Consider the following 27,287-nt stretch of genomic DNA (forward strand, 5'->3'; position numbering starts at 1 on the left):
AATTAACCAAGTGCCCATAAATGAATGAGATAAGATTTTATATATATATATATATACACACACATATATATACACAAACACACACACACACATATATATACACATATACACACAATGGAATATTATTCTGCCATGAGAAACATATCCTGCCATTTGTGTCAACCCAGATGGACCTTAAGGGCATTATGCTGAGAAAAGTCAGACAAAGAAAGACAGATATTATATGATATCACATATGTGGGATCTAAAAAACTCAAAACTCATAAAAGCAGGGAATAGAATGGCAGTTACCAGGGCTAAAGGGTGGTAGAATTGGGCAAATGTTCAAGGGTATAAACTTCCAACTAGTACATAAGTAAGTCCTGGAGATCTATGGCACAGCCTAGTCATTAGAGACAACTGTTCTGTATTATAAACTCTGAAGCTGCCATGAGGCTAGATCGTAATTGTTCCCACCACAAAAAAAGAAATATTAGTTACGTGACATGACAGAGGTGTTAGCTAGTGCTATGGTGGTAATGATACTGCAGTATATAAATGCACAAAGTCAACATTTTGTAAACCTTAAAATTATACATTATATGTCCATTGTATCTCAATAAAATAAATTTTAAAAAAGAAAAGTGAAAAAAATAACTCACAGAATGGAAGCATTTGTAAACATATATCTGATAAAGAACTTACACCCAGAATATGTAGAGAACACTTTTAACAACAATAAAATGACCAGCAATTCAGTTTAAATATGAGCAAGGGATATGGATAAACATTTCTCTGAAGAATATATACAAATGGTCAGTAAGCACATGAAAACCTGTTTGACATCCTTAGTCATTAGGAAAATGCAAATTAAAACCACAATGAGGTATCATTTCATACCTACTAGGATGGCTGTAATCAAAACGATCGATAATAACAAGTATTAGCAAGTGTACGAAGAAATTATAATACTCACACATTGCTGGCGGCAATATAAAATGATGCAATTGCTTTGGAAAACATTTTGGCAGTTAATGTTAAGTTCAGCTGTAAAATGTTAAGTATAGAGTTACCATATGACCCAGCAATTTTACTCCTAGGTATATAGCCAAGAGAAATGAAAACATGTGTCCACACAAAAACTTGTACAGAAACATTCATAGCAACATTATTCATAATACCCAAAATGTGAAAACAACCCACATGCCCATCAATGGGTGAATAGATGGATAAAATGTGCTATATCCATATAATGGAATTCCAGGTAATAAAAAGGTATAAAATACTGATACATGCTGCAATATACATGAACCTTGAAAATATTATGCTAAGTGAAAGCTGCCCGTCAGAGAGGACTATATATTTTATGATTCCATGTCTATGGCACACCCAGAATAGGCAAATCTATACAGACACAAAGTAGATTAGGGTTGCTTTGAGCTTAGAATGGGTAAGGTGGATGGGAATGTGGAGTGACTGCTCGTGTAGAGCGTTTTTTCTAGGGTGATAAAAATGTTCTAAAATTGTTTGTAGTGATGATTGCACAACTATTTTTTAATTGCGTTGTACACTTTAGGTTGGTGAATTGCATGACACATGAATTATATGTTCATAAAACAATTTTAAAAAATAACATGTTAAAAATAAGGAGCCAAAATGGTGAAGGTTTAGGTTTGGTTCTCCCTGTAAGGATCTGTGTGCAAGTACTTTAAGAAGTAGATGAGTCCAAGAAATAGTACTAGAATAGGGAAGTTGGCAAGGAAATAGAAGGAAGCCTGCACAAGGTACAATAATGAATAAGTTACCACTGATAACAACTGGGGCTCCATCCCACTGGGTACCTCTGGGAGGCTGTTTAAGAACCCTGTTTTAATTTTCTATCATTGCATAACAAAGTACTGCAAATACAGCAGCTTAACACAACCTATAGTTATCATCTCAGTTTCTATGGGCCCTAAGCTGGGCACAGCTTACCTAGATCTTCTCTTCAAACAAGATGTCAGCAAGGCTGCATTTCCTTCCGGAGCTTAGAGTCCTCTCCAACTTCGCGCAGTTGATGGCAGAATTCAGCTCCATGTGAAGAATGCAACTCCACCACATCTGCCCTATTTATTGAGTAGAAGCAAGTCTCAGGTTCTGCCCTTCACCCAAGTGAAGGAGATTATCCAAGGGTGTGATTCCTTATGGGTTCCCTTAAAGGCAAAAACATAAATGTCCCACTCATGCGGGACAACTCATTTGTTTTGCCGAGCAAAAAGATGGGGTTATTTTTCTACCAATTCCTCGAGGGCACTGCCTCCGTAGCATTTCTTGCCACCTCCATGTTGGGCAAACAAGTGAGCTCCTGCATCCAGAGGCGGCCCTGGAGCAGTGAGTCTCAGCTGCTCGTATAAGGAGCCTTCAGCATGTTTCAGAATTGCAAGGGCCCAGAGGAAGTCAGCTAGGCACCAGATCACCTGCTGCATTGCAATAATGGGAGAAGCCTCAATAAATTTAAAATAAAGGGGGAGAAAGAACAATAAATTATATTGAAAAAACCTATTTTTTAAATTATTAGATACGTAGGATATGCTTAAACTATTAGCTACAACTGAAAAAGTTTAAAACAGTAGAACATGGAGATACTTGTAAAAATGTACGAAAGACATTACATAACGTTAACTGAGATATTTATTAATACTTGAAGTTTTAAATTTTTTTAAACCAAAGACAGTCATAATGAAAATAATTAGAAAACATTAAAATACATTCCCAGGCTTTGGCACAAACCATCTCTCAGAGGTGCTGAACAAAAATCATGGTAAAAAATGCCACAGGGTATCAAAGGAGTCATTGTGTTAGGCAGTTAAATAGAAATGAGCACTGGGCAGGGCAAGAGGAAGGGGAAAAAAGCAACCCAGAAAGTAACAATACACCTGCGCTCAGGATAAGGGGCTCCAAAAATTTACTTTCTCTAAATGAGGGCCAGCAAAGAAGCCGGCTAGGATGGAACGCTGCGGCTGCACGGTACAGATAAGGACCTGGCTTAACTTGACCCAATGCGCTTTCTAATGTAATTAAAGTTACAGTTTCAGCCCCCTCACGTGGGTTTCTCTGTGTGAATCATGGGTAAAAACATGCGTAAAAGAGATGGGCGTGCCTGAGCACAAGGAACGCGAGCTGTCAATCAGCCTGAGCACAAGCAACATGAGCTGTCAATCTGCCTGAGCACTCAAAGAACCTGAGCAGTGAATCAGTCAATCACAAAAACACCCACTAAGCCAGGATATAAAAACAGGAAAAACAAAGGAGCAGCGCCATTTTTCCTCTCTTGGATTGGCCCGCTCACAATTCTCAGGAGTACACTATATTTTACTACTTCTTCACTTTACTAATAAATCTTATTTATATCATGCTTTTTGTCTCTCATTAAGAATTCATTTTTTTCAGGTGACTAAGAACCCAGGTAACTCTTATTCCCCTTCTCCTGGTAACAACTGAAAGCTTCAGACTTCCCTGGCTCATGAAGGAAGGACTGGAGGTTTGATTCTGTATCTGCCACCTCTCAGGCTGTCCCATAGTACAGGGCACCCTGTTGCTCCTTGGTGTTCTTCTTTCACCTCAATTAACATCCAGGTGTCCAAAAGGAGCGTAATGAACACTAGTCTGTGCCCTTTGGAGTTGAATCCTCTTGTAGTCACATGCCTCCTGAGGTTACTGTTCACAGCAGCTCTTCTGGCCAAGGCCGTGGTTATTACCATGTCCTCACTGCCCTCTTCCTGCTGCGCATTACCTGGATCCAGCGGTGCAAGTGATGGATAAAGATGCGTCATAGGTTTATGTCCTGGCCCTCCCAATTATAAACCGTATGATCTTAAGCAAGTGCCTTAATGGCTTTGGCAAATAGTTTTTCAACTGGAAATAAAGATACTGAACCACGTGACCTTTTAGTTCTAAGTCTAAATATTCTGAACTCTGTGACAGTATTTGTCAGGTCTCTCTAGAACTGCACTGCCAGACAGAAATTTCTCTGATGGAGATGTTCCATATCTGTGCTATGCAATAAGGTTAACTGCTAGCTACTCATGGCTATAGGGCAGTTAGAATGCGGTAGTGTCATTGAGGAACTGAATTTTTTACTTCAACTTAAATTTAAATAGCCGCATGTGGCTGGTGGCCAATGTACTGGACAGCACAGCTCTGGAGACACAAGCATGGGGAGAAAGGATAATTATTTCCTTACTAAATGTGTAATCAAGCAGTTACTCCATTTTGTTATTCACAGAGTTGTTACAAGGATTAAATAAGAATACATGTAGAGAACTTCAAACATTACCTGGTCCATAGTAAGCACAAAATAAATGTTAGCTTTTCTATTAATATTCTTATTTTATGTAGCTAGTTGTTAAATTTTAATTAGTAACCAGCTTTTTTTGTAGTTTGGTAAAATACAGATTTATGAAAGTAAACAATTATCTCCTGGTTCAATACTTACGTACTTGGGAAAAGGAAAAAAGCAACTTGGGAGTATATTAGAAAAGTTTAACTGATTCCTGGGAATTTAACATATATGGCAGTGTAATGCCAAAAATCAGATTTGAATTCTCTCCCCTTCTACAGAGTAGTTTCCATTTGTGATTTTTTTTTGTCAGTTTCAGCTTCATTTCCCCTGAGCCCTTAAAGGGTCTCAACCATCGTTTCTGTGGCTCAGTAGTTTTACAACCACTGAAAATAGCTCATTTTACCTCTTGTTAGGTGCCCTTTCAAGCAAGATAAGATGGCTAATTACACATGCCATTAACCAAATGCAATTCCAACTAATTGACAAAAAGTATTATATGGCAGCAATTTTTGAAGAACAAAGTTGTATGAAATACAAGGTCGTAATTCAGAAGTTTGTCCCCAGGAACAAAGAATTCTAAACATTTTACTGTCTTGCTGCAAATTCTGCTAAGATCTGTGCCTTTCATGTAGCATGCCAGAACTATGGAGTTTCATCATTTAACCAAAATTCACCGAGTACGTGGTACCCATAAGCTCTGTGAGGCATCACGAAGAAAACAAATGTGTCCAGGATATAGCCCCTGACCCTCAGGAAGCCTGCATCCTTCCTTCTATTTATAGTGCTCTGGCGACTCCCCTTTGTCCCTAGGATAATGTCTGTAGAGTCCATCATACTCTCCTGCTAGCCCCCCAGCTTTCCTACTCAGTCTGGATCTCTCCAGTTCTCTCTGAAATGTCCTGTGCCGCTGCCTCACAAAAGGACAACTGTCCTCTTCCACCAGTTCACCCCTGCAGCACATCCAAGAACTGCCCCCACCACTGCCAAACATCCATTACCCTCCAGCCTCGTTATGCCCTGAAGCATACACACATTCACTCACCACTCATTTTTAAACTCTAACATGAGTTCCTCTGAGAAAACTGGAAAAACCCAAGCCTCTCTTTTCTTTCTGCTCACACTGCAGCTTTAGCCTAACAATATGACTGTGATGGAGATATTGTTTTGTGAATCCTTCTCTCCTGAATTGTAAGCTCTTTGAAGACAACAGTCAAGTCTTCTCCTTTAGGTAACTCTAGTTCCTAGACATAGGTTTTCAACATTTACTGAATAAAATAAGCAAAAGTGAGATTTTTTAAAATACACCTTTAACTAGATTGCAATGCCAAGTATCACAGGATGCATTCAGATTTTCCAATAAAATGCCATGGGAAATTCGATGGGGGATATTTCATGCAACAAGATCTCTCAGGAAAGTTTTATCACTTTTGGCTAAGGTGACAAGTGGACCAGTCCCTGAAGGTAGAAATGACAAGGACGTGATATCAGACATGGCAGGGAAGATCTAAGGGTTAGTCTCTATGACCAATATTTATTTATTCATCCTTGACCATCTTGTTGCTGAGAGCTTTGCAAAATTCAGAGAAGATAATTCATGGTTCCTGTCTTCAGGGATTTTTGGATTTAACAGAGCAGATAAGAGTTTTTACATATTCTTATACTGAAGGGTACACATGAGTTTACAAAAGATGCCGAGCATGCCATTCATAAAAATAATTGTTTCTTTCCTCAGAGATCTCCAAAAGTCCAAAAGAAGGCATAGATAGGAACAGGAGAAAGTGGGCAACAGTCTTTATCAAGCAGACACCCTCAGGACACTGGGTTGTTGATGAGTTTTTTTGAACCAGAGTGAGATATAAGGTGTACACAAATCCACCCAGCAGTCATTGAGGGAACAACACTGAATTGGAGGGACTTCTATCCCACCAGTGGACACAGAAGCTTCCTTCTTTTTCCCTCTTATCAACTTACCCATGCAGAGTTGCCCCTCTACTTCTGGATTTAGATCAAACACCACAACGCAGGACATGGATCTGACACCCTGATGAACTGTTGACGGATTAGTGGTACAGGAGAGTTAGCGCCCCTTGAGGACCAGTAGGGAACAAAAGACAAGAGAAGGCAGACAGATAAAGGTCTCTCCTTTCTCTCCCTTGTGAGATTTTTGAGGTGTGGCTCTTTCCTGGAGAAGCCCTACGTGGGGAGTGAAATACAACTGCTGAGCCACACGCTATGTCCTCCAACAGCTGATTGAGCAGAGGGGTAATGCTTGAACTGCTTCACATCTTTCCTTGACTCACTTCCCTTCCACCCTCACACTCATTGCCCTGTGCTTGCGCCTCTCAAAGTCGTAGCACCTTAATCCTTGTCTTAACGCTCTGACTTTTAGAGGCCCCAGGCTAAGACTTTATCATATTCTTTGCTTCTGAAGCATAGAAATTTGTTAATGAATATTTACTGATTCAGTGAGAATTTTATTTTAGAAATAGAATATAATCCAAGCTAGTTGCAACTGATGAGTTTACCTGAACAATATCACGCAGCCCTGGAGCAAGGTCTATTTCTCAAAAAACAATAGCTTAAACAGGTCTTACTATGTGCAGCATTCTAAGCACGTTACACAGATTAACACATTCAAAACAATAATCCATGAGGTAGTGTGGTCATTCTCCTTTTGCCAAGTGAGCACACATGACAAGTGTCCCTCCAGCTCACTGCACAAAGTTAGCCAGGAGCACGTAACACCATACTGCTTCATGTCTCATGTCATATTTGCCCTTTTCTTCCTCAGCCTTAATTCCCTAGTCTTGGACCCCCAGTACAAGCACGTGGCCTTAATCAGCTTTTCAAATGACCAAGACATACACTAAACTCAGGATTCCATTTTAAAACTGCAGCCATTTAATTTCAGTAAGAAACTTAGCTGGATCGCACTAGAAAATTATCCAATCAATTGCAAATGAACCTTCTGTGCAAGAAGGTTAGGGTGTCCAGCAGAACAGAGTGACAGGGCTTTACCAAACTTGCATGATGGTGCCTGTGGCATAATGGAATCAGCAAGACACCACACAGCAAAGCACGATTTTAAGCACAGCATAACCCCTAGCAGTTAGTCTGTCAGGGAGGACACTACAGTCCTCCCCTACCTACTGCTCTCACCCCAATGAATTAGTTGCCATTAATTGAAAATTTTTAACCAATTTGCCTGTTCACAAACAGCAAACAGGATTTTTTTCTCCTTTTTTATTATGCCTATCTTGGCTCACATAAAATTTAAGGTAATTTATGAGACATCGGAAATACACTTTTTGAAAAACTACCAGTACCATGAATAAATAAAAGGTTTGAAATGGGGCTGCGCAGGCCCTATCCTGAAGAAAGGGAGAAGGATTAGAGTCATGTTCATTCAGTAAACACCTCATGTCCTGATAGTATGTGCTAGTCACTGTGCTAAACCAAACACATACTATATAATGATAGAAGGGTCAAATCAAAGAGAGGATATAACATTTGTAAGTATTTATGCACCCAACACAGAAGCACCTAAAAATATAAAGCAGATATTAATGGACACAGAGGGAGAAACAGAGAGCAACACGGTAAAAGAACAGGACTTCAATATCCCACTGTCAGCAATGGTTAGATCATCCAGATGGAAAAAATCAGTAAAGCCACACTGGGTGTAAACTAAACAGACATTTACAGAACATTCCATCCAAAAGCAGAATACACATCCTTCAAGGGCACATGGAACATTCTTCAGGATGTATCATATGTTAGGCCACAGAACAGGTTCTTAATATTAAGTTAAGAAGATTGAAATCATATCAAGCATTTTTTCTGACCACAAAGGTATGAAATTAGAAATCAGTTACAAGAAGAAAACTGAAAATTTAACAAAAATGTGGAGATGAAACAATAGGCAATGGGTCAAAGAAGAAATCAAAAAAACATCTTGAGACAAAATGAAAATACAGGATACAAAACTTAGGGGATGCATCAAAAAAGGGAAGTTCATAGTGATAGTGACTAGATTAAGAAATGAGAAAGATCTCAAATAAAACAACCTAACTTTACACCTCAAGTAACTAGGAAAAGAAACTAAGCCCAAAGTTAGAAGGAATGAAATAACAAAGATTAGAGCAGAAAAAAATGAAAAAAATTACAAGACAATAGAAAATATCAATGAAACTAACAGCCGGTATTTTGAGAAGATAAACAAAACTGACAAACCTTTAGCTACACTCACCAAGAAAAAAAAAAGAGGATTCAAAGTCAGAAGAGATGTTGCACCTAATACCACACAAATACAAAGATCTTAAGACTCTATAATAGTTATACACCCAATCTGACAATGTAGAAGAAACTGATAAATTTCTAGAAACCATCAAGATTGAATCAAAGAATGAGAAATGAGTAATAAAATTGAATCAGAAGTCAAAAACCTTCCAACAAACCTAAGTTCAGGACCAGATGGCTTCACTAGTGAATTCTATCAAACATTTAAAGAATTAAAACCAATCCTTCTCAAACTCTTTCAAAAAAATAGAACACTGCCAAACTCATTTTATGAGGCCAACATTACCCTGATGCCAAAAGCAGACAAGGAATATACAAGAAAAGAAAAACATAGAACAATATCCCTAGCGAACTGAGAAGCAAAAATCTTCAACATATTAGCAAACCAAATTCTAAAATAGATTAAAGGATCATGGGAATCATCATTAAGTGGGATTTATTCCAGGGATGCAGGGATGGTTCAACATACACAAAATTAATGTGATACACCACATTTTTAAAATGAAGGATTAAAATCATGATAACTGCAATAGGTGCAAGAAAAGCATTTGACAAAACTCAACACTCATTCATGATTTTAAAAATCTCAAACTGGGTGTAGGAGAACATACTTCAACATAATAAATGCCATATATGACAAGCCCAAAGCTTGAAGTCCTAGCTATTAGCAAGAAAAAAAAAAAATAAAAGGCATCCAAAAATTGGAAAGGAAGAAGTACAACTTCTTAAAACTTTTTTGCCTACAAAAAACAAACAAACCCAAAGACTCCATCAGAAAACTGTTAAGCAAATTCAGTAAAGTTGCAGGATACAAAATCAATATGCAAAAGTCAGTTGCATTTCTATACACTAATAATGAACAATCAGAATGAGAAATTAAAACAATCCCATTTACAACTGCATCATAAACAATGAAATTCCCAGGAATAAATTTAACCAAGGAGGTGAAAGATCTATATACTGAAAACTAACACATTGCTTGAAGAAACTGAAGAAGACACAAATAAATGGAAAGCCATTCCATACTCATGGATTGAAAAAAATTAATGTTGTTAAAATATCCATATTACACAAAGCAATCTGCAGATTCAGTATAATTCCTGTCAAAATTCCAATGACATTTTTCACAGAAATAGAACACACAATCCTAAAATTTGTGTAGAACCACAAAAGAACCCAAATAGCTAAAACATGCTTGAGAAAGAACAAAGCTAGAAGCATCACATTTCCTGATTTCAAAGTGTACTACAAAGTTATGGTAATCAATACGGTATGATATTGGCATAAAAAGACAGATCAATGGAACAAAGTAGGAAGCCCAGAATAAAAAACTGACCACATATTTATGGTCAATTAATTTAATGGCAATAGAGCCAAAAATACACAATGGGGAAAGGACAGTCTCTTCAGCAAACGGTGTTGGGAAAACTGGAGAGCCACATGCAAAAGAATGAAATTGGACTCCCATCTGACACCATACACAAAAATCAACTCAAAATGGATTACTTGAATAAAAGACCTGAAACCATAAACTCCTATAAGAAAGCATGGGGCCTTTATATCAGTCTTGGTGATTTTTTTTTTTTAATGTTAGACAACAAAAGTAAAGGCAACAAAAGCAAAAACAAGTGAGACTACATCAAACTAAAAAGCTTCTGTACAGAAAAGGAAACCATTAATAACCTGAAAAGGCAAACTGCAGAACTGGAGAAAATATTTACAAATCATATAGCTGATAAGAGGTTAATATCCAAAATATATAAAGAATTCATTCAACTCAACAGCAAAAACCCAAATAATCTAGTTCAAATGGGCAGAGGAACTGAATAGACATCTAAGTGAAAGAAGTCAGACAGAGAAAAAAAAAATACTTTATGACCTCACTTACATGTGGAATCAAAACCAACCAACCAGCCAACCAACCAAACTCAGAGATATAGACAACAGATTGGTGGTTGCCAGAGGTTGGGGGTTGGTGAAATGGGTGAAGGTGGTCAAAAGATACAAACTTCCAGTTATAAGATAAATAAGTTCTGGGGATGTAATGTACAGAGCATGGTGACTAAAGTTAATAATATATCATATATTTAAAAGTTACAAGAACAAATCTTAAAACTTCTCATTACAAAAAAAAAATAATTTGTAACTAGGTGAGGTGATGGATGTTAATGGAACTTACTGCAGTAATCATTTCACCATATATACATACAAAATCATGTTGTACATTTAAAACCAATATAATGTTATGTGCCAACTGTATCTCAATAAAACTGAAAGAAAAAATGCATTACAAATCCTAGTAGCATATACACAGTAACAAACAGCCCACTTGATTTATAAACGAACTTTTTATCCTGTTTTGAAAAATTGTTTAGGGCTATGTATCCATTATATAAGTATATGTAATTCAAGGAACCTTCATTTTTAAGGGCTAGTTGGTTTTAAGACCCATTTAACTAGTTAAAGCAAAACAAATTTATTGTAAGATCATAGGTTTGTTTCACAGTCAGGGACCAAAAGGAATTAGAACTTCAGGAGCATAGGTCATTCATCAGTCATGATCCCAGCAGGAAATAAAAGACACTCTTAAAAGGCATAATTGGATCAAATACAAAGGGTTTAGGACAGAGTTAAGAGAAAAAAGCAAGGCAAGATGAAGATCCCTCCTCTTTCTCCTTTAGGGCTAGTGCCTGTAATAGAATCTGCCTGGGGTTCATTTATTGAAATATACTGAGACCTATAGCTGTAGCTGAAAGAGAAAAATCACCCTGTAAGATTTGTGACCCTGCTCCAGAAAGGCAACCACTGCAAATCAGTAGCCTGAGAGGGAGGAAGCAAGGAAATAAATACTCCAACCTCCACTTCTGCTTGTTGATCTCCTAATGACTCTCCACATTGGCCAAACCCACCTGGAAGCCAGAGGGCAAGGGAATCACATAAAATTGATGGTGGAGATCAGTCTCCTGGAAACAAAGCAGGGAGGAAGAAGGTGATGAGTGGATCTGGAGGGTAGGATAATACCTCAGTGGTAGAACACATGCTTAGCACGCACAAGGTCCTGGGTTCAATCCCCGGTGCCTCCATTTAAAAAAAAGCAAGTCCAGAAGGGAAAAAATGAAAAACCATCCCTGCTGTCTTCATACTGCATTTCTATAAAAATGGGAAAGAACGAAGTCACATAAAAAATAAAACCAGATTGGCTTTTACCTTCTTCATCCACATACAGAGGGGAGATGACCACCCTGCAGCTCCCAGGTCTACATGCCTTCTGGTCAGGAGATGAGGCCTATCTCCTTGTTGGTCTCCATCTCAACTCCAAATTCCTGAGAGAGAATGTCTGGCCAAGCTTCAGTCACATAGTCACATCCCATTCAACCACATGTGACTCAGGCATGCTGGGGTATGGACGAGACAGCCAAATAACTCAACCCACACTATCAGTAAAAAATTTCAAAGAACTAGGGCAACGCAGACATTTCCAAGGAATCTGTAACTGAATCCTCAAGAACAAGTATTTAAAAGCAACATACTCAACCTGTAGTCCTGGTCATCAAGTTACCCAGGAGAAATAAGGAAAAAAATAAACCAGAACTCAGAGCTAACCTACTCTCTGGACTCCGTCATTAAGGGAGCAAAGTGTGATGCTCACCCTATCAGGCCCTATTGCACCAACAAGATTAATCAATCTGAAAGGAACAATTTTACTCACCAACAGAACTCAGTGTTAAAGAGGAACTTGGGTACTCTTTCTATTTATTTGCCTCAAACTCTGCCCCAGGCTCATTGAACACTGTACTCAAAGAAAAGAGCATCTAAGAAATAGTTCAAGGCAAAATTCCAACCTTAGGAAATTAACTATTAAAAAAACAAAAACAGAAAAGGGTATGCCTGAAATTCTGTCTTCACTATAGAAAAAGCAAGTGACTCTTTATCATACTATTGTCTCAAGATGTACTAGCAAATGAACATTACAGGAATCTATCACTTATGCAACAGAATTCTTTGTCCCCAAATGTATGTTAAATTGAACCTACTGAAAGAGCCAGAAACTGTTCCTTCTAACAGATAAACTCTATTTTGAATAACAAGACAATCTGAAATCCCTATTACACGTCCTCCTGAGAGGTTATTAGCATAGAAATTGTGTGCTGCGTCTACCATGTACGTATTTTTCACTTTTAAATTTAATTTCCTTACAATGAAATCAGGTAGCCTGAAATTAACTCAAGCTCTACAGTCAGACATGCACTCAATTCTGGTTCTGCCACTTAAATGTTGTGTAACTGACTCAGACCAGGTCTTCAGAAAGCAGAACTGGGGTAAGGATTCAAGTGCTAACATCTTACTTGGGGTGTGTGGATGAAGAGGGAAGAAATCAGAAATGTGTGAGGTGATACACTACCAAGCTGGCTGCAACTCACAGGCTGTGAGAAGACAGAGCAAGTTAAACATCTCCTTGGCATGTAGGGCTTCTTTAGAAGAGTAACAAGGAAAACAAAAATCAGAGTAATCCACTGAGGGTGAGGGGAAAGGGTGAGAATGTATGCTCCTCTTCCTCCCTTCTTTCATTCCCATTGGTCAATCTTTATCCCAGGAGGAATTAATTCCCCTGCACTTCTGAGTTACATCATCTCACACCAGCAGTCAGTCAGGAGGCCAGGTCCCATGCCCTAAGATGTGTGTTTCATCTTATTAGTTTTCTACTGCTATATAATAAATTACAACTTAGCTTCTTAAAACAATACTTATTTTTATCTTACAGTTCTGCAATTCCTCAGCCAAGGGTGTTAGAAGGCTGAAATCAAGGTGTCAGCAGCTGCATCCATATCTCAAAGGTCTACTTCCAGGCTCCAGTGGCTTGTTGACAGAGTTCATTTCTTTATGGCCCTATGACTGAGTTCTCTTTTCTTGTGAGCTATTGTTGGGGGACCAAAAAGCCTCTCTTGGGTCTTTGTCATGTCGCCCTCCTCACAGCTTGGCAGTCTGTCCCCTCAAGGCCAGCAGAAGCAGCCCTGATGCCTTGCCTTCTCTTAAAAATCAAGCCCACACAGAGTAATTTCCCTCCAAATCAGTGGAGTGGTAACCTAATCATGGGAATGGTATCCCATCATACTCATAGGCTCTGCCCACACTCAAGAGGAGGGTATAACACAGGGCATGTGCATAAGGGACAGAATCTTAGAATCCTGTCTGCCACAATCCAATTCCAAAAAGGGAAGGACAGCCAGGTGTTAGCAGGGTACGAAATAAGAGAGAAAGGAGCAAGTCAGGAGACACTGAAAACACAGAAAGTTTTTATCTCAATACACTGACCCTGGTCCATTTTCTCTGGTATCTTCTCCAATTTGAAAAACGGGGAAAATGAAGCTAAAAACTTGTATCATTTGGTGGGAGGAAAGTACTATACTAGAGTGCCTGCTAGTTATCATTTATTCCTATTTCCTCTGTGTCACACACTAAGCTACGCACTCCACATGCATTCTTATTTAACTACTTCCTATTTTGACAAACCAGTGAGTTTGGTCTCCAAAGCCCCATTTTGCAGAAGCTATCCATCTTGTTTGTACTGCCTATACATCATGGAGTGGACTTAGTACAGTGTCTCACATAAAAGCCTATTTTAAATGGTAGCTATTCTTTTAGGAATTGTATAAATTTTTTTGGTGAATCATACTTTCATATTTGTATAAAATTCAAGCAATATGGTCCAACAGGAATCCTTATGCCCCGCCTCACAATGGAATAAATTAGGCAAATATATAGAAAAACTCCTTTAAATTAACTAAAACTATGGTTTTGCTGTTTGTGTTACTGTTTTAAGTATCAGACATCAATGAAAGAAATAAAACCTTCACTTTACTGAGTGTGTGTGTGTTTTCCTGCATGTGTATGCATGTGTGTGTATGTGTGTGTGCGAGAGAGAGAGAAAATCCAGCAAATGTGCACTGCATTTGAGTGAAGAGCAAGGTGCAAGACAGACTTTATTTCTCCCCTTGATCCTTCCAGAACTGCACAACAGGCTACTTACGGCATTATTTTCAAAAAGATTAAAAACATATACCTTCCAAAACTGTGAATTCAAAATTAATCTATCTTTTTTTAATTATAAAGCTGCTATTATTTCCACCCATTATCAACCCCTCCTGTCCACCACCACCTCCCTCAGCCAGGATCTTTTTTTTAAACAGTTTATCTTCCTTACGTCCCTGTCTGTCTTCCTTTCTTCTCCATGCCTTAGCTGTTGTCAGGAAAATGAAAGGAAAGCAACACACTAAAATGACCAGATTATAGGAATGAAATACAAAGGCAAATTTTACTTTAGCAGTATTCCTACCAGAGAGGATTACTAGTCTAGTGCCCTTTAGACATTTTTAAGTACATATATCAAGTCTCCAAATGAAATACATACAAAATGAAACCTATGAAATCCAACTGTATCAATCAGTTTTAAGCTAAATTATAGTGCGATCATGAGCAACCCCGTAAAAATTTGAGTTTTCGACAACAGCACAGGTTTATTTCTCACTCACTCTGCATTTTCAACATCAGTCAGCTGCGGGTGTGTTCCCTGAATCCTTATGTCAAGGCCCAGACCGACAGAGCAGCCCCTAAATGGAATATTTCTCATCTTGTGGGAGAGGAAAAGGGAGCCAAGTCACAGACAACGCAACGATGCTTAAAGCTTCTATTCAGCAGTGACACGAAATTTTCACTCATTAACCATTTCACTTCATTGCAATGTACACAGCTGAGCTTGGTGTCAAAGGAGCAGGTGGGGATATATAATTCTTCCCGAGGGGGAAAGCAGCAAGCATCTTGAACAGCAGAATCTACCGCCGTAATTTACATTAATGCTATAAAGGTAAATTATTCCACCATAATCAAAGTAGAAGTAAAATCACATATCACCAATGAGATGATCCCCCCAGTTAATGATTTCAGACTGTCCACCAATTTGGGAACAGAGGCTCCTTGAGCTAGGCCCACTTCTATTTAGGTAAAATCCAGAATGATAAGAGAAAGCATAGCCCAACAGCATGAGGGGCAACTCCCAGGAGCAACAGCGATCTCACAACCGTGGGATGAGCCTTCTCTGTCTAGCCCTACTGATTCATCCAGGGTCTCACATGCCAGCAGGTCATTGTGTGTCTCGGGGGTCCACTCAAAGTCACAATCGTGCTGAGCTTCCCCCTCTTTATGCAAGGTTATACACAGGGGATATTAAGACTCATACGACACTTAATACCTTGCTTACAGGTACACAGGTAGCCAGACACTCATGATTCAGCACCTCTAAGGTGCTGCTGTCAAGCAGGCTTAAGTCTACTAGATCACCTGTAGAACTTGGTAGTGTGATCTTTTTCTAAGTCCGAGGAACCCAATGTCACAGAAAGCGTGGGGATGTTTTTCAACCCTTGTAGCAATATTCCTGTCCCTGGAAAAATACCTCTTAATTTTCCATCAGTCTTGTAGTAAATGCTGTGCTGCACCACCTTCAGGACTAAGGCACTCACACCCCCAGCCACAAGGGGTGTCGGCTACTGAAGGCTCACAGCCGTGTCCCCATCCAGCCATTGCTCTTGACTGAAGGAAGCTGCAAGTATTACTCCTCCTCCCCAAGGACAATCTAGTAACTGGCTGACGTGCTGATACAAGAGACTGGCCCCTTACCTGAACTGGGAAACTGCTGAACGGCCTAGTTTGAGAGTTCCCTACAATACTGGCTGAAGCTGCTGTAGCAACTGCACTGTAGTTCAGCTTCTCCCTCAGCCCAATCCTACATTCACTGTTCCCTCAAAGATACTGATCCAGAGAGCATGCCTGAACACACGCATGAAAATCCCAAAGTCTCAGAGTCTGTTTTCCCAGGGAAACTGATCTGCCACAGTTGGTCTGGAAATGATCCTACAAATCAGATTCTCAAACGGATTTTGGAGCTGAATCACTCAGTGACCAGCTAGCAAAGAGGAGCCCATTATTGGTAGTAGGAGGAGTACAGATAGTCCCTGGCTTGCTGTGGTGATGCAATTGTTGAAAACTCTATGGATGATAAACTGGAATAGACTATCAGTGGAAGTGAATGCACCATCAGGGGAAACATACAAGGCATTTGAGAAGTACAGGGGAAGTTATTACATTCCAGAGAGCATGGAATTGGCTGGCTGCTCCTGGGTGGACCCAATGTGCTGAAAATAGCAATGAAGGGCTAAGGATCATTAATCACCACTTTAAGGTAAAACGAGGAAGCCTGAGACCCTCCTTGGCAAAATATAAAGAGACTCTTACCTCCTGCAGGCAGAGAGCAGAAAAAGCTGCTTGGGCCCAGGTGTTAATTATAGTAAGCATGGAAGAGCCCCAAAGGGGGTTGAATTTTCAACCTCAGCAACTCTTCTATTGCTAAGATAGATCTTAAAAGTTCTCATCACAAGAAAAAATTGTAATCATGTGGGGTAATAGGTATTCATTTATGGGGGTAATCATTTCACAATATACAGGTGTATCAAATCATGTTGTCCACCTAAAACTAATGGAATGTTTACATCAATCATTTCTCAATAAAAAGAAAGAAACAAGTATTCTACTTCAAGATCAGGCTCGGACTGAGAAAGTCAATCCTGCAGCAGCAAGAAACACAACCCATGTTCAATTCCCAAAGAATGGTACTATTTCAGTAATTTTTTTAATCATATTATCTTGCTGTATTATATTTCATTTCAGCACAACAGGGATGAAGAGAAATATATTCACAGAGGTAATTAGGAAAATCCAAAAGAGAAACCTGAGCTTTGAAACGGAAGTAAATACGTCAGCAATAGCCAAAGTCTGTAGGCCAGTTGAGGACTCAAACACCACTGTCAGTAAAATTAAATTGCCCCAACTTTAAACTTAGCTTCTGAGTAACTGACTAGAGTTAGTGGTGTAACCACAGGACAAGAACGAACTTAACCTTAAAAGGCACATGCTGTAGGTTACAAAAGGTAATGAATTAGAGTGTGAACACACAGCTCTAATCAGTAATAAGTGGGAAGAAGGGAGAGCAGGGAAAGGAGGAGGGAGAGGGACATATATAATTTCTTATTTTCTTCTCCATAGATGTAAGACACCCCACATCGCACCTCCTAACAGACGTGCCTCGGTATCTCACTGAGACAGTCCCAACACTTTTCCGTGTTTCTTGCTCTCTCTCTCTGTCCAAATCACTCTCTCTTCAAACCTCAGGAGTAGCTGCCTAGGGAGGTTCTTTTACTCTAATGGAAAAGATTAGCACCTAAATGTTTTCCCATCCTTTTCCTTTCTATTTCCAAACTAGGGAACTCCCTTCAGAATCAACTTGCTTTTCGACCCAAACCTCAATTATTTTGGTCTCTTGTATCTTCCTTCTAGAATGTGGAATTTTTTTCCAGGGAGAATGGAAATTATTGTATTTTCCTTATACATTTCACTTACCTTTTGTTGTAAGCTAGGTCCTGCAAGAAGCCGGTTCTGATGGAGTTTAGCATTCAGTATGTTTATTAGGGAGTCACCTTAGGATCAGTGCAGGTGTTAGAAGAGGAGAGAAGCTGATGGGGACAGAAGTCCAGCTACAACATAAATCCAGCAGCCTCAGCCAACTCAGAGTTTTTCCATTTTGGGTTAAAGTGGCTGGACTCTTATATTCCCACCTTGACTAGTCCTAGAATGTAGCCCAACAATCTAGTGAGGTTTTTTCAGAGAAAGAGAACCAACAGGATTCTCTGGAGAAATAGAGGGAGAAAGAGAGTAACATTAAAGAGTTGGCTCACGCAGTTGTGGCGGCCTGGGAAGTCCGCAGGGTGGGTAGCAAGAGGGGACGCGGGGAAGAGCTGCAGGTCCCGCCTAAAGGCTGCTGACCGAAGGCCCTCCTCTTCCGGGGAGAGCAGCCTTTTCCTATTAAGGCCTTCATCTGATTGGATTAGACCCACTCACAACGTGCTCTACACAAAGTCTACTGATTTAAACGTTAATTTCATCTAAAAAAAAAAAAATACCCTCACAGAAACATCTAAAATAAAGATTGACATGTGGTCTAGCCAAGTAGACACATTCATTTAACCACCATGGAAGGGAATGATCTTGAGAAAGATGATTCTCTATAGCTAAGGCAATCTCCGAAGGGGCTGACAGCTGAAAACAGTCAAGCTGATAGCATTCCTAGCAGCTGGGGCAATGAATCCTTCCTTGAAGAAGAATCTGAGCAGCGCCCTTTGGCGTTCATCACATCTATGAGGTTAATTAAATGTATTCAACAATTCAATTTGCAGTCAAGAAGTTTATTCAATACTATGTTTCACAAACTCACAGTCACATAAAACAAACATGTTTACCAGGGGAGGAAGGGTGAGAAGGAATAAATAAGGCGTCTAGAATTTGCAGACACTAACTACTAAAAAGGTCCTACTGTGTAGCACAGGGAACTATATTCAATATCTGGTAGTAATCTATCATGAAAAAGAATATGAAAAGGAATATATATGTACATGTAGGACTGAAACATTATGCTGTACATCCGAAATTGATACAATATTGTAAACCAACTATACGTCAGTAAAAAAAAATTAAAGAAATACAATGTTTCAAAGCAAATTAATAAATATATACATTAAGATAAAGACATGAAGGATACACAAGCCTTTTTTGTTCAAAGGAAATGAGTAAGTAAGGGTGTTTAAAACACCTGAAGTTATTATTTACATATGCAGTAAACCAAGTGCAGGGTCTACGCCATCTAAGCTGCACAAATTAGTTCCCACCAGGCATCTAGTGATGCTCTTGGGGTTCACTTGTGTCTCATCCCCTTCAGAGCCTGATGTAGTGCTCTATTAAACTGGCTGTGGTGAAGGACAGGGGAACAGACAACTTTGAGAAACCTACCCTGCAACTTAAGCAATTATTTGATAATACTGGAACAACTAGTGAGGGTAGCCTGTCAGGACTCAGAACAGAAACACAAATCCACAAAGAGCTCAGTTTCTATCTCCCTCATTTTCTCTTTCTCTCCAGGTGGGCATTACGCCAGGCATGAGAGGACCAGGAGTTCAGTGGATAAGGACAGGGTGAGGTGGAAGAATGATCACTTGAGTTGTGCCTCCTGTTTCCCCCACCTACTGGAACGGATTCCTTCGGAGGACTCATTTGTCCTACAGTCTCAGCTGATGAAATTCGCATGGAAGTGAGTTCCCTCTCCCCTTGGCCACACTGATTGGCTCAGGCATGGGCATGTGATGCAGAAAGAGCCAATGAAATATATCTAATGAAGTTTCTGGGAAAGAGGGAGGGAAAATCAGTATGGTGAAAGACGAGACTGTCACAGCTATGAGGAGGGATAACAGAGAAGAGCCTTTTGGCAATGATTGAGCCTCTGGATTAAAAGATACTTAAAAGTAGTCCTACCTCTGAGTTTTCCAGTTATGTGAGTCTATGAATGTTCTTTTTTTGTACTTTCTGTGAGATACATCATATACACCAAAGGGAACCTAAAATTCATGTGAATTTTAAAGAGAATTATTATAAAGCAAACACCAATGAAAACACCAATCAAGGCAAGAAATTAAATATTGCCAGCACCTCAGAAAGCACCTGGATACTTCTCCCACCCCTAGAGGTAAGTACTTGCCTAGATTTTGTGATAATCACTTCTCCTCTGTACCACAGTTTTTGTTTGCCCTCCAGATATACCATCCATCCTTTACCTGCTTTATACCCCAAGAGAAATAAATTCATGTGTTACATTAAGAGACATTCTTATCCTTTGGTTTTCAATTGAATGTAACCAAAAGGAAGTACTGAAGGAAAATTACAACATGGGAGGAGAAACCAGAGAATTTCCTTGCTACTGGCTCTAGGATAGTGTCTGGCAGCTGTTGTGTCTCTTCTTTGAAGATCCTTCCAAGCATAGCCCTTCTCTTCGTGGTCCCCAGGCCATTATGGTTCTAGCTTTTATCAGAGCGCCCCAGTGACCAGGCTCTGGTAATACCCCCACCCTCCCTATATCCCTCCAGCCCAAGGAGCTTCTGTCATTTCTAATCTCTGGTAAAATCCACCAACCTCTCTTTGGTTTCTCAGCTCTCTTTTCACCTGTGTAATCATTTCCCTGTATTTAATTCTATTGAAATACTTAGATTTTTTTTTCCTGACTAGACTATGAGATTAAGAACAATAAAAGACTAGCCTCCCATATCAAAGGGACAGCTTTTAACATTTCGCCAAGTATGGCTGTCAATGAGGGAAGGAAGTTTCTTCTATTCATAGGTTTTTAACAGTTTTTATCATGAGTAGAAGCTGAAATCTATTACAGTGTTTTTCTGTATCTGCTGAGATTATCACATGATTTTTTTTTCTCAACTTATTGCTATGGCAAGTTACATTAAAATTCTGTTTTCTCAAGTTGATCCTCCCCAGAAGCAGAGTCTGGGACAAAACACTGTGTGCAGGTAACTTGAGAAGTAATTCCAGAAAGCAGGAGTGAGAGACAAGGAAATGAAATAGAAGAGGAAAAGCCTACACAAGGGTGCATTATCAAGTTGGCCACCCCGAACGGTAGCTGATGCTCAGTCACACTGGACATTCTGAGGAGCCTTATGAATCTGCATAGCAGAATTGTCCATCCACGAGATGAAAAGAGGGATGCATTCAGCAATCACTTTCCCATTGGTCCCTCAATGGGGACCTGTCCCTCACTTGTCAAAATGGTACCCAAACTCCCACACATTTTCCTGCTATACATTCATAAGCACAGTAGGCTCCCACATGCACCTCACACTGAGGTGTCATCATCAGGCAGGAAGAGAAAGTGTCTGTGGCCAAGGTGGGGTACTGTCAGGTGACAGTCACACAAAGATGGTTAAAGCTGTGTGGTACTGGTCTCCCTAACGATGGTTGGAGTAAAACGTAAGTCCAAGAGGATTTGAAGTAATGCAAAAACATATCTGATCAATATGTTAAATCAACAGTAGCTTAAATCCAACTTTCTTATCATGTATCTATCTTTTTTCTACATATTTCTGAATTCTGTTTCCTTATATTTTGTTCATGACTTTGCATTTTTCTTCATGAGTGGAATTTTTTTTTTACATGTTAAAGTAGTAGCAAGGTTTTTCTGACATAAAATTAATTGGTGGCAGTATCGTCTTTTCCAATTATCTGAAAGAGTTTTAAGATTGGAACTATTTCTTCTAGAAGGATAGATAGAACTTACTGGTGAATCTACACAATTTGGCATTTTCTTTGGCTTTAATATGGCTCCATTCCTTTAATCCATAAAATACTGTCCATGTTTTCTGTTTCTTTTGTCTGCTTTGCTAAGTTCCTTTTTTAATAGAAAATTTTCTATTTTTCTAAATTTTCAAAGTTATTGACGTAAAATTGCTTATACTTTTTTCTCATTAACCTTTTAAGAACTGGAGGATCTATGGTGATGCCCCTTTTATACTGGGTTTTATTTATTTATTTATTTATTTATTTTGCTTTCTCCTTTTGGAAAAAAACTGGTGAGATCGGTCATGAAACAAATTATGGATTTTTATATGTCTTCTCTATTGTGTTTTGTTTCAGTAATTTCTACCCTTAAACTTTTTTCCTTCTTTTCAATTTCTTAGATTGGCTTTGCTATTTTATTTTTTTCTTGGACTTCAGGTGCACAAAATTGTATCAATTATAAACCTTGGGTCATGACACACTCTCAGCATTTTAAATACTCTATTTGTCTTGCCTTTTCTATGTCTCTTTTGTTCCTCTTGCCCTCTTTGAGTTGATTATAGTTTATTTTTTCAGTTTTTCCTCAACTAGCTTATATTCCTTTCAATTTTTATTCTTTTAGTGGTAATGTAAATGTTACAATGTCTTATCATAGTAGAAGGTTTAATCCGTACCTTCTCCCTACACCCTCTGAAGACTTCAGCTCCATTTAATCCCTTCTCCACTTCCATGTCATTGTTGTCATGTACTTTGATTCTATATGTTTAACTTCATTAGATTTCTTTATTGCTTTATACAGTCAATATGCATTTAAATGTACCAATATATTTACCACTTTTTGTTCTTAATTACTTATTGCACATCAAACTTTCAGTTTAAGATCATTTTTCTTCCATTTGACTTTCAAAACTTTCTTTAGTCAGGGCCTGCCTGCTAGTATAAACTATATAGAGTTTTATTTATCTGAAAATATCTTTATTTCATCTTCCTTATTGAAGATGGCAGAGATATTTTTCAACTTACTAAGGGTCATATTCCATTGAATACTGGCTCCCATTATTGTCATTGAGAAGACAGCCTCCATCTACTCAATCCCACTTGCTAGAAGAAATCTTTTTTTTATGACTGTTTTCAAAACTTTGTCTTCAGTTCACTGTGGGGTACCTGTGTGTCTAGATCTGAGTTTCCTTTTATTTATCCTGCTTTGGATTCTTTGGGTTGAGTCTCTGGTTTGGAGTCTTTCCTCAGTTCTAGGAAACTGTCAACTGCTATCTCTTTCAATATTGCCTCTTTGCTCTCTCCTCTCCTGTGGGCCTCTAATCAGATGTGAGACATTTTCCCTAGATGTAGTAAGTCTGTATTACTCTTATCTGCATTTTCCATCTTTTCGTCTCTCTGAGTTGCACTCTGGATAATTTCTTTTCATCTATCTATCCTCCAACTCACTAATGCTCTGTTCACTTGAGTCTCATTTGCTACTAAGCTCATCTAGTAAGGTTTATTTTTATACCAACTTTATTGAGGTATAATTTAACACTCACTGAGTTTTTAATTTAGGTTATAGTAGTTTTTATTTCCTGAAGTTCTACTTTGTTTATTTAAAAACTACTTTGTCACTTCTGATAGTTTCCTGTTCCATTCTTAGGTTTTCAAATGTGTCTTTTTTATTTTATTGCTTCAAAATCAGTGTCTGACAATTCCATTACCTTAAGTCCTTGTGGATATGTTTCTGCCATTTCTCTTGTAGTGGATGCTGTCCCGCCCATGTCCCTGGGACCTCTCAGTGTGCTCTGGCAGAGTCCCAACCACCAGAATCTGCACTCTGTACTGTGTACCTGCAGCTCGTTTCCCCAGAACCTCAGCAGCTGTGCTATGCATGAGTGTGGCTGGCTAGAAATGCTAAGGAACTCACAATATCAAACCCTACACTGAAGCAACCATCACCCAACAATCAATCAACCAGAATTGGCATAAGAGGTGAGTTTCCTCACCTCTCAGATGGGATTATTCTGAGATGTGTGTTTTGTATTATTTCCCATTTTCCTCATGAGTTTAAATTCTAATTGTCTACTTCTGGTTTTATTAGCTGCCTTCCCTATATCACATTTCTACTTCCCAGCACTTCCCAAATAAGCTGCATGCCCTCAAATCCTTGTCTTGGAGTCTGCTATAATGAGAAGCAACATCAGGACATGGTTCCTAATTTTCTTCTGTGCTGAGTTGCTCTCTCCCTCCTCTTTTTTTCTGTGAGATTGTCATTTAACTTGGAAAATTTTGGTAGAGATTTTTTCAGGACCTAGGATAAAAGGACGTTCATCCAAAGATTTGGACTGACTTCTGCTAATCCTGACCTACTTACTGGATCACCAAAGTGATGCAAATTTAAGCTAAACTTTCACTTGATGTCCAACCTATTGTTCAAATTTCTCAGGGCCTTTTACCTTCCTTCTTTGCTCAACACAAAGATAAATTTGCCTACAGGGCCTGGGGGGTAGAGATCTAGAGCAGATGTAATTCTGGATCACCCTTACTCTGAAAAATGGCCTTTTGAATCCCAGCTCTATGGAGGGAAGGTCTCCCATGAGGTGCCCCGTCTTGGGGAAATGCTATACCTTGTTTTCTGAGGTCATTCCCTGACAAAGTGCCAGAAACAAAAGACACTTTTGGTAAATGTTCTTTGGACAAAACAAGATTTAACACTCAATTTACCTCTCTGGGCTCCCACCACCTTTGATATTGGCCTTATACTTCCTCACTGTCTCAGCAACTCTTCAATACTTTTAATAGTTTTTATTTAATATAGCATTTTTGTTTTCAGAGGAAAGGTCAGTTCAAATAACTGAGTATCCATATTATTAGAAGTGGAATTCTACTCCCTTATGTTTAAATCCAACTTGAAAAGACAATCTCTTCAGCAAATGTTGTTGGGAAAACTGGACAGCTGCATGTAAATCAATGAAGTTAGAACACTCCCTCACACCATACACACAAATAAACTCAAAATGGCTTAAAGACTTAAACCTAAGACAAGACACTATATACCTCTTAGAAGAAAATATAGGCAAACATTATCCAACATAAATCTCAGCAATGTTCTCCTAGGGCAATATACCAAGCAATAGAAATGAAAGCAAAAATAAACAAATCAGACCTGATTAAACTTACAAGCTCTTGCACAGCAGAAGAAACCATAAGCAAAACAAAAATACAACCTAAGGAATGGGAGAAAACATTAGCCAAAGATGAGACTGACAAGGGCTTAATTTCCAGAATATATAAACAGCTCATACAACTTAAGAAAAAAACAACTGACCTAATCCAAAAATGGGCAGAAGACCTAAACAAGCCATTCTCCAATGAAGACATACAAATAGCCAATGGGCACATGAAAAAAATGCTCAATATCACTAGTTATCAGAGAAATGCAAATCAAAACTACAATGAGATATCACCTCACACCAGTCAGAATGACCATCATTCAAAATTCACAAATGATAAATATGGAGAGGCTGTGGAGAAAAGGGAACTCTCCTACACTGTTGGTGGGAGTGTAGTTTGGTGCAGCCATTGTGGAAAACAGTATGGAGATTCCTCAAAAGACTTAAAACAGACTTACCATATGATCCAACAATCCCACTCCTGGGCATATATCCACAGAGAACCTTAATTCAAAAAGATACATGCACCCCCAATGTTCATATCAGCACTATTTACAATAGCCAAGACATGGAAACAACCTAAATGTCCATCAACAGATGACTGGATAAAGAAGATGTGGTATATTTATACAATGGAATACTACTCAGCCATAAAAAGAATAAAATAATGCCTATTTCAGCAACATGGATGGACCTGGAGAATGTCATTCTAAGTGAAGTAAGCCAGAAAGAGAAAGAAAAATACCATATGATATAACTTATATGTGGAATCTAAAAAAAAAAAAAAAAGACAAATGAACTTATTTACAAAATAGAAATAGACTCACAGGCATAGAAAATAAACTTATAGTTACCAGGGGGAAGGGGATGGGAAAGGATAAATTGGGAGTTCGAGATTTGCAGATACTATATATATAAAATAGATAAACAATAAGTTTATATTGTATAGTGCAGGGAACTATATTCAATATCTTGTAGTAACTTCTGGTGAAAGAGAATATGAAAATGAATATGTATACGTTCCTATATGACTGAAGTATTGTGCTGTACACCAGAAATTGGCACAGCACTATAAACTGACTATAATTCAATAAAAATGTATTTTTTTTAAAAAGCCAACTTGAGTTAGGTTTTCTGTCACTTTCACATGAAAAAGTCCTAATAATTAAGAGGAGGATGTGGCTATCCATGTGTCAAAATGATGTAGTAAATGATTAGCTAAGGGTAGAGGAGATAGCGTCACTGCATTGTCCTTTGTCATCTGATTGCTCCTTAAAATAAACCTTCTCAGAACTTGAGGTACATTGCTTCTCTAGTGTATTCTGTGTACCTGTTTATGTCACCCTGTGGGCTTCACGGGGTGACATTAAATTCATGGTGTCTATGTTTCCATGTAGGCTATAAGGACCCTCAGGACCATGGGCCAGACTCACTCATTTATGATTCACTCAATGTCCACTGAGTGTGTTTTGTACAGACACTAAAAAAAAATGGCAAACAAAGCAGCCAAGATCCCTGTCCTCATGTATCTCACATACAAGTGGGAAAGACAGACATCAATAAACTAATCAAATAAACTCTATGAATAGACATGGTGCTATGAGAGTCTATAGTGAGTCTATAGAGAAAATGTCCTAGCAAGTAAGTCAGGAAAGACTTTGGAGGAAGCAATCGCTGAATTTTTTAGCTTCTGTGGAAAACATTATTATTTGACTTTTTCAAGGCAATAAGAATTATGGGGAGATTTTTCTTTCATTGATTCTAAATTGTTCATTTAAAAATAACTGTGAACATGATGGTCTCTAAGTTGGTTAATCTGAAATTCAGTCAAGTAAATTGTTTTAACCCCTGTCCATTCCAGTGAACTCTGTATGGGAGGCTTCTTAACCACAGGGTCATGCCCTAAATCTAAGCATTCGTCTCACACAAAATGTCAGGTGCATTTCTCTAGGACTAATTCTTTCAGATTCTTTCTAACACCTTTCCCCCAGAACTATCATTATTATAAAGCAGACTAAGGCCATCAACATCAAATACTTAAACTATAAATTAAAGATGTCATCCCATTTATCCATGTTATCCTAGGGTCTGTTATTTCAGACAAAGTACAATTGGCCATGGGTTATTTGCCAGCTAAGCTTAAGAAAATGGCTCAATTGAATAACCCAAGGAATCTCTGCTTCCTCAACATGAAACACTGATATGTGGTAAGCATCCCTTTCCGGACATGTTTTTTCAGTGAAGTGTTTAAGATTTATGGGGTCATTTTTTGTGATTATTTCTGATGTTTCCTGACTACATTCACCATTTCCAGAACT

The 27,287-nt window shown here is 38.6% G+C and overlaps 1 long non-coding RNA gene across 1 annotated transcript in view; it reads right to left on the minus strand.

Annotated features, from left to right (window-relative positions):
- The window catches only part of LOC135321277 (uncharacterized), a 226,441-nt gene that overhangs the window by 132,412 nt on the left and 66,742 nt on the right, over positions 1-27,287 (minus strand). Inside the window, exon 2 of the long non-coding RNA XR_010380857.1 lies at positions 1,954-2,084. This is a non-coding gene — a long non-coding RNA (uncharacterized LOC135321277). The remainder of the gene's footprint in view (positions 1-1,953; positions 2,085-27,287) is intronic.

This window comes from Camelus dromedarius, chromosome 5 (assembly GCF_036321535.1).
Source record: "Camelus dromedarius isolate mCamDro1 chromosome 5, mCamDro1.pat, whole genome shotgun sequence".
In the NCBI taxonomy this organism is placed as follows: Eukaryota; Metazoa; Chordata; class Mammalia; order Artiodactyla; family Camelidae; genus Camelus; species Camelus dromedarius.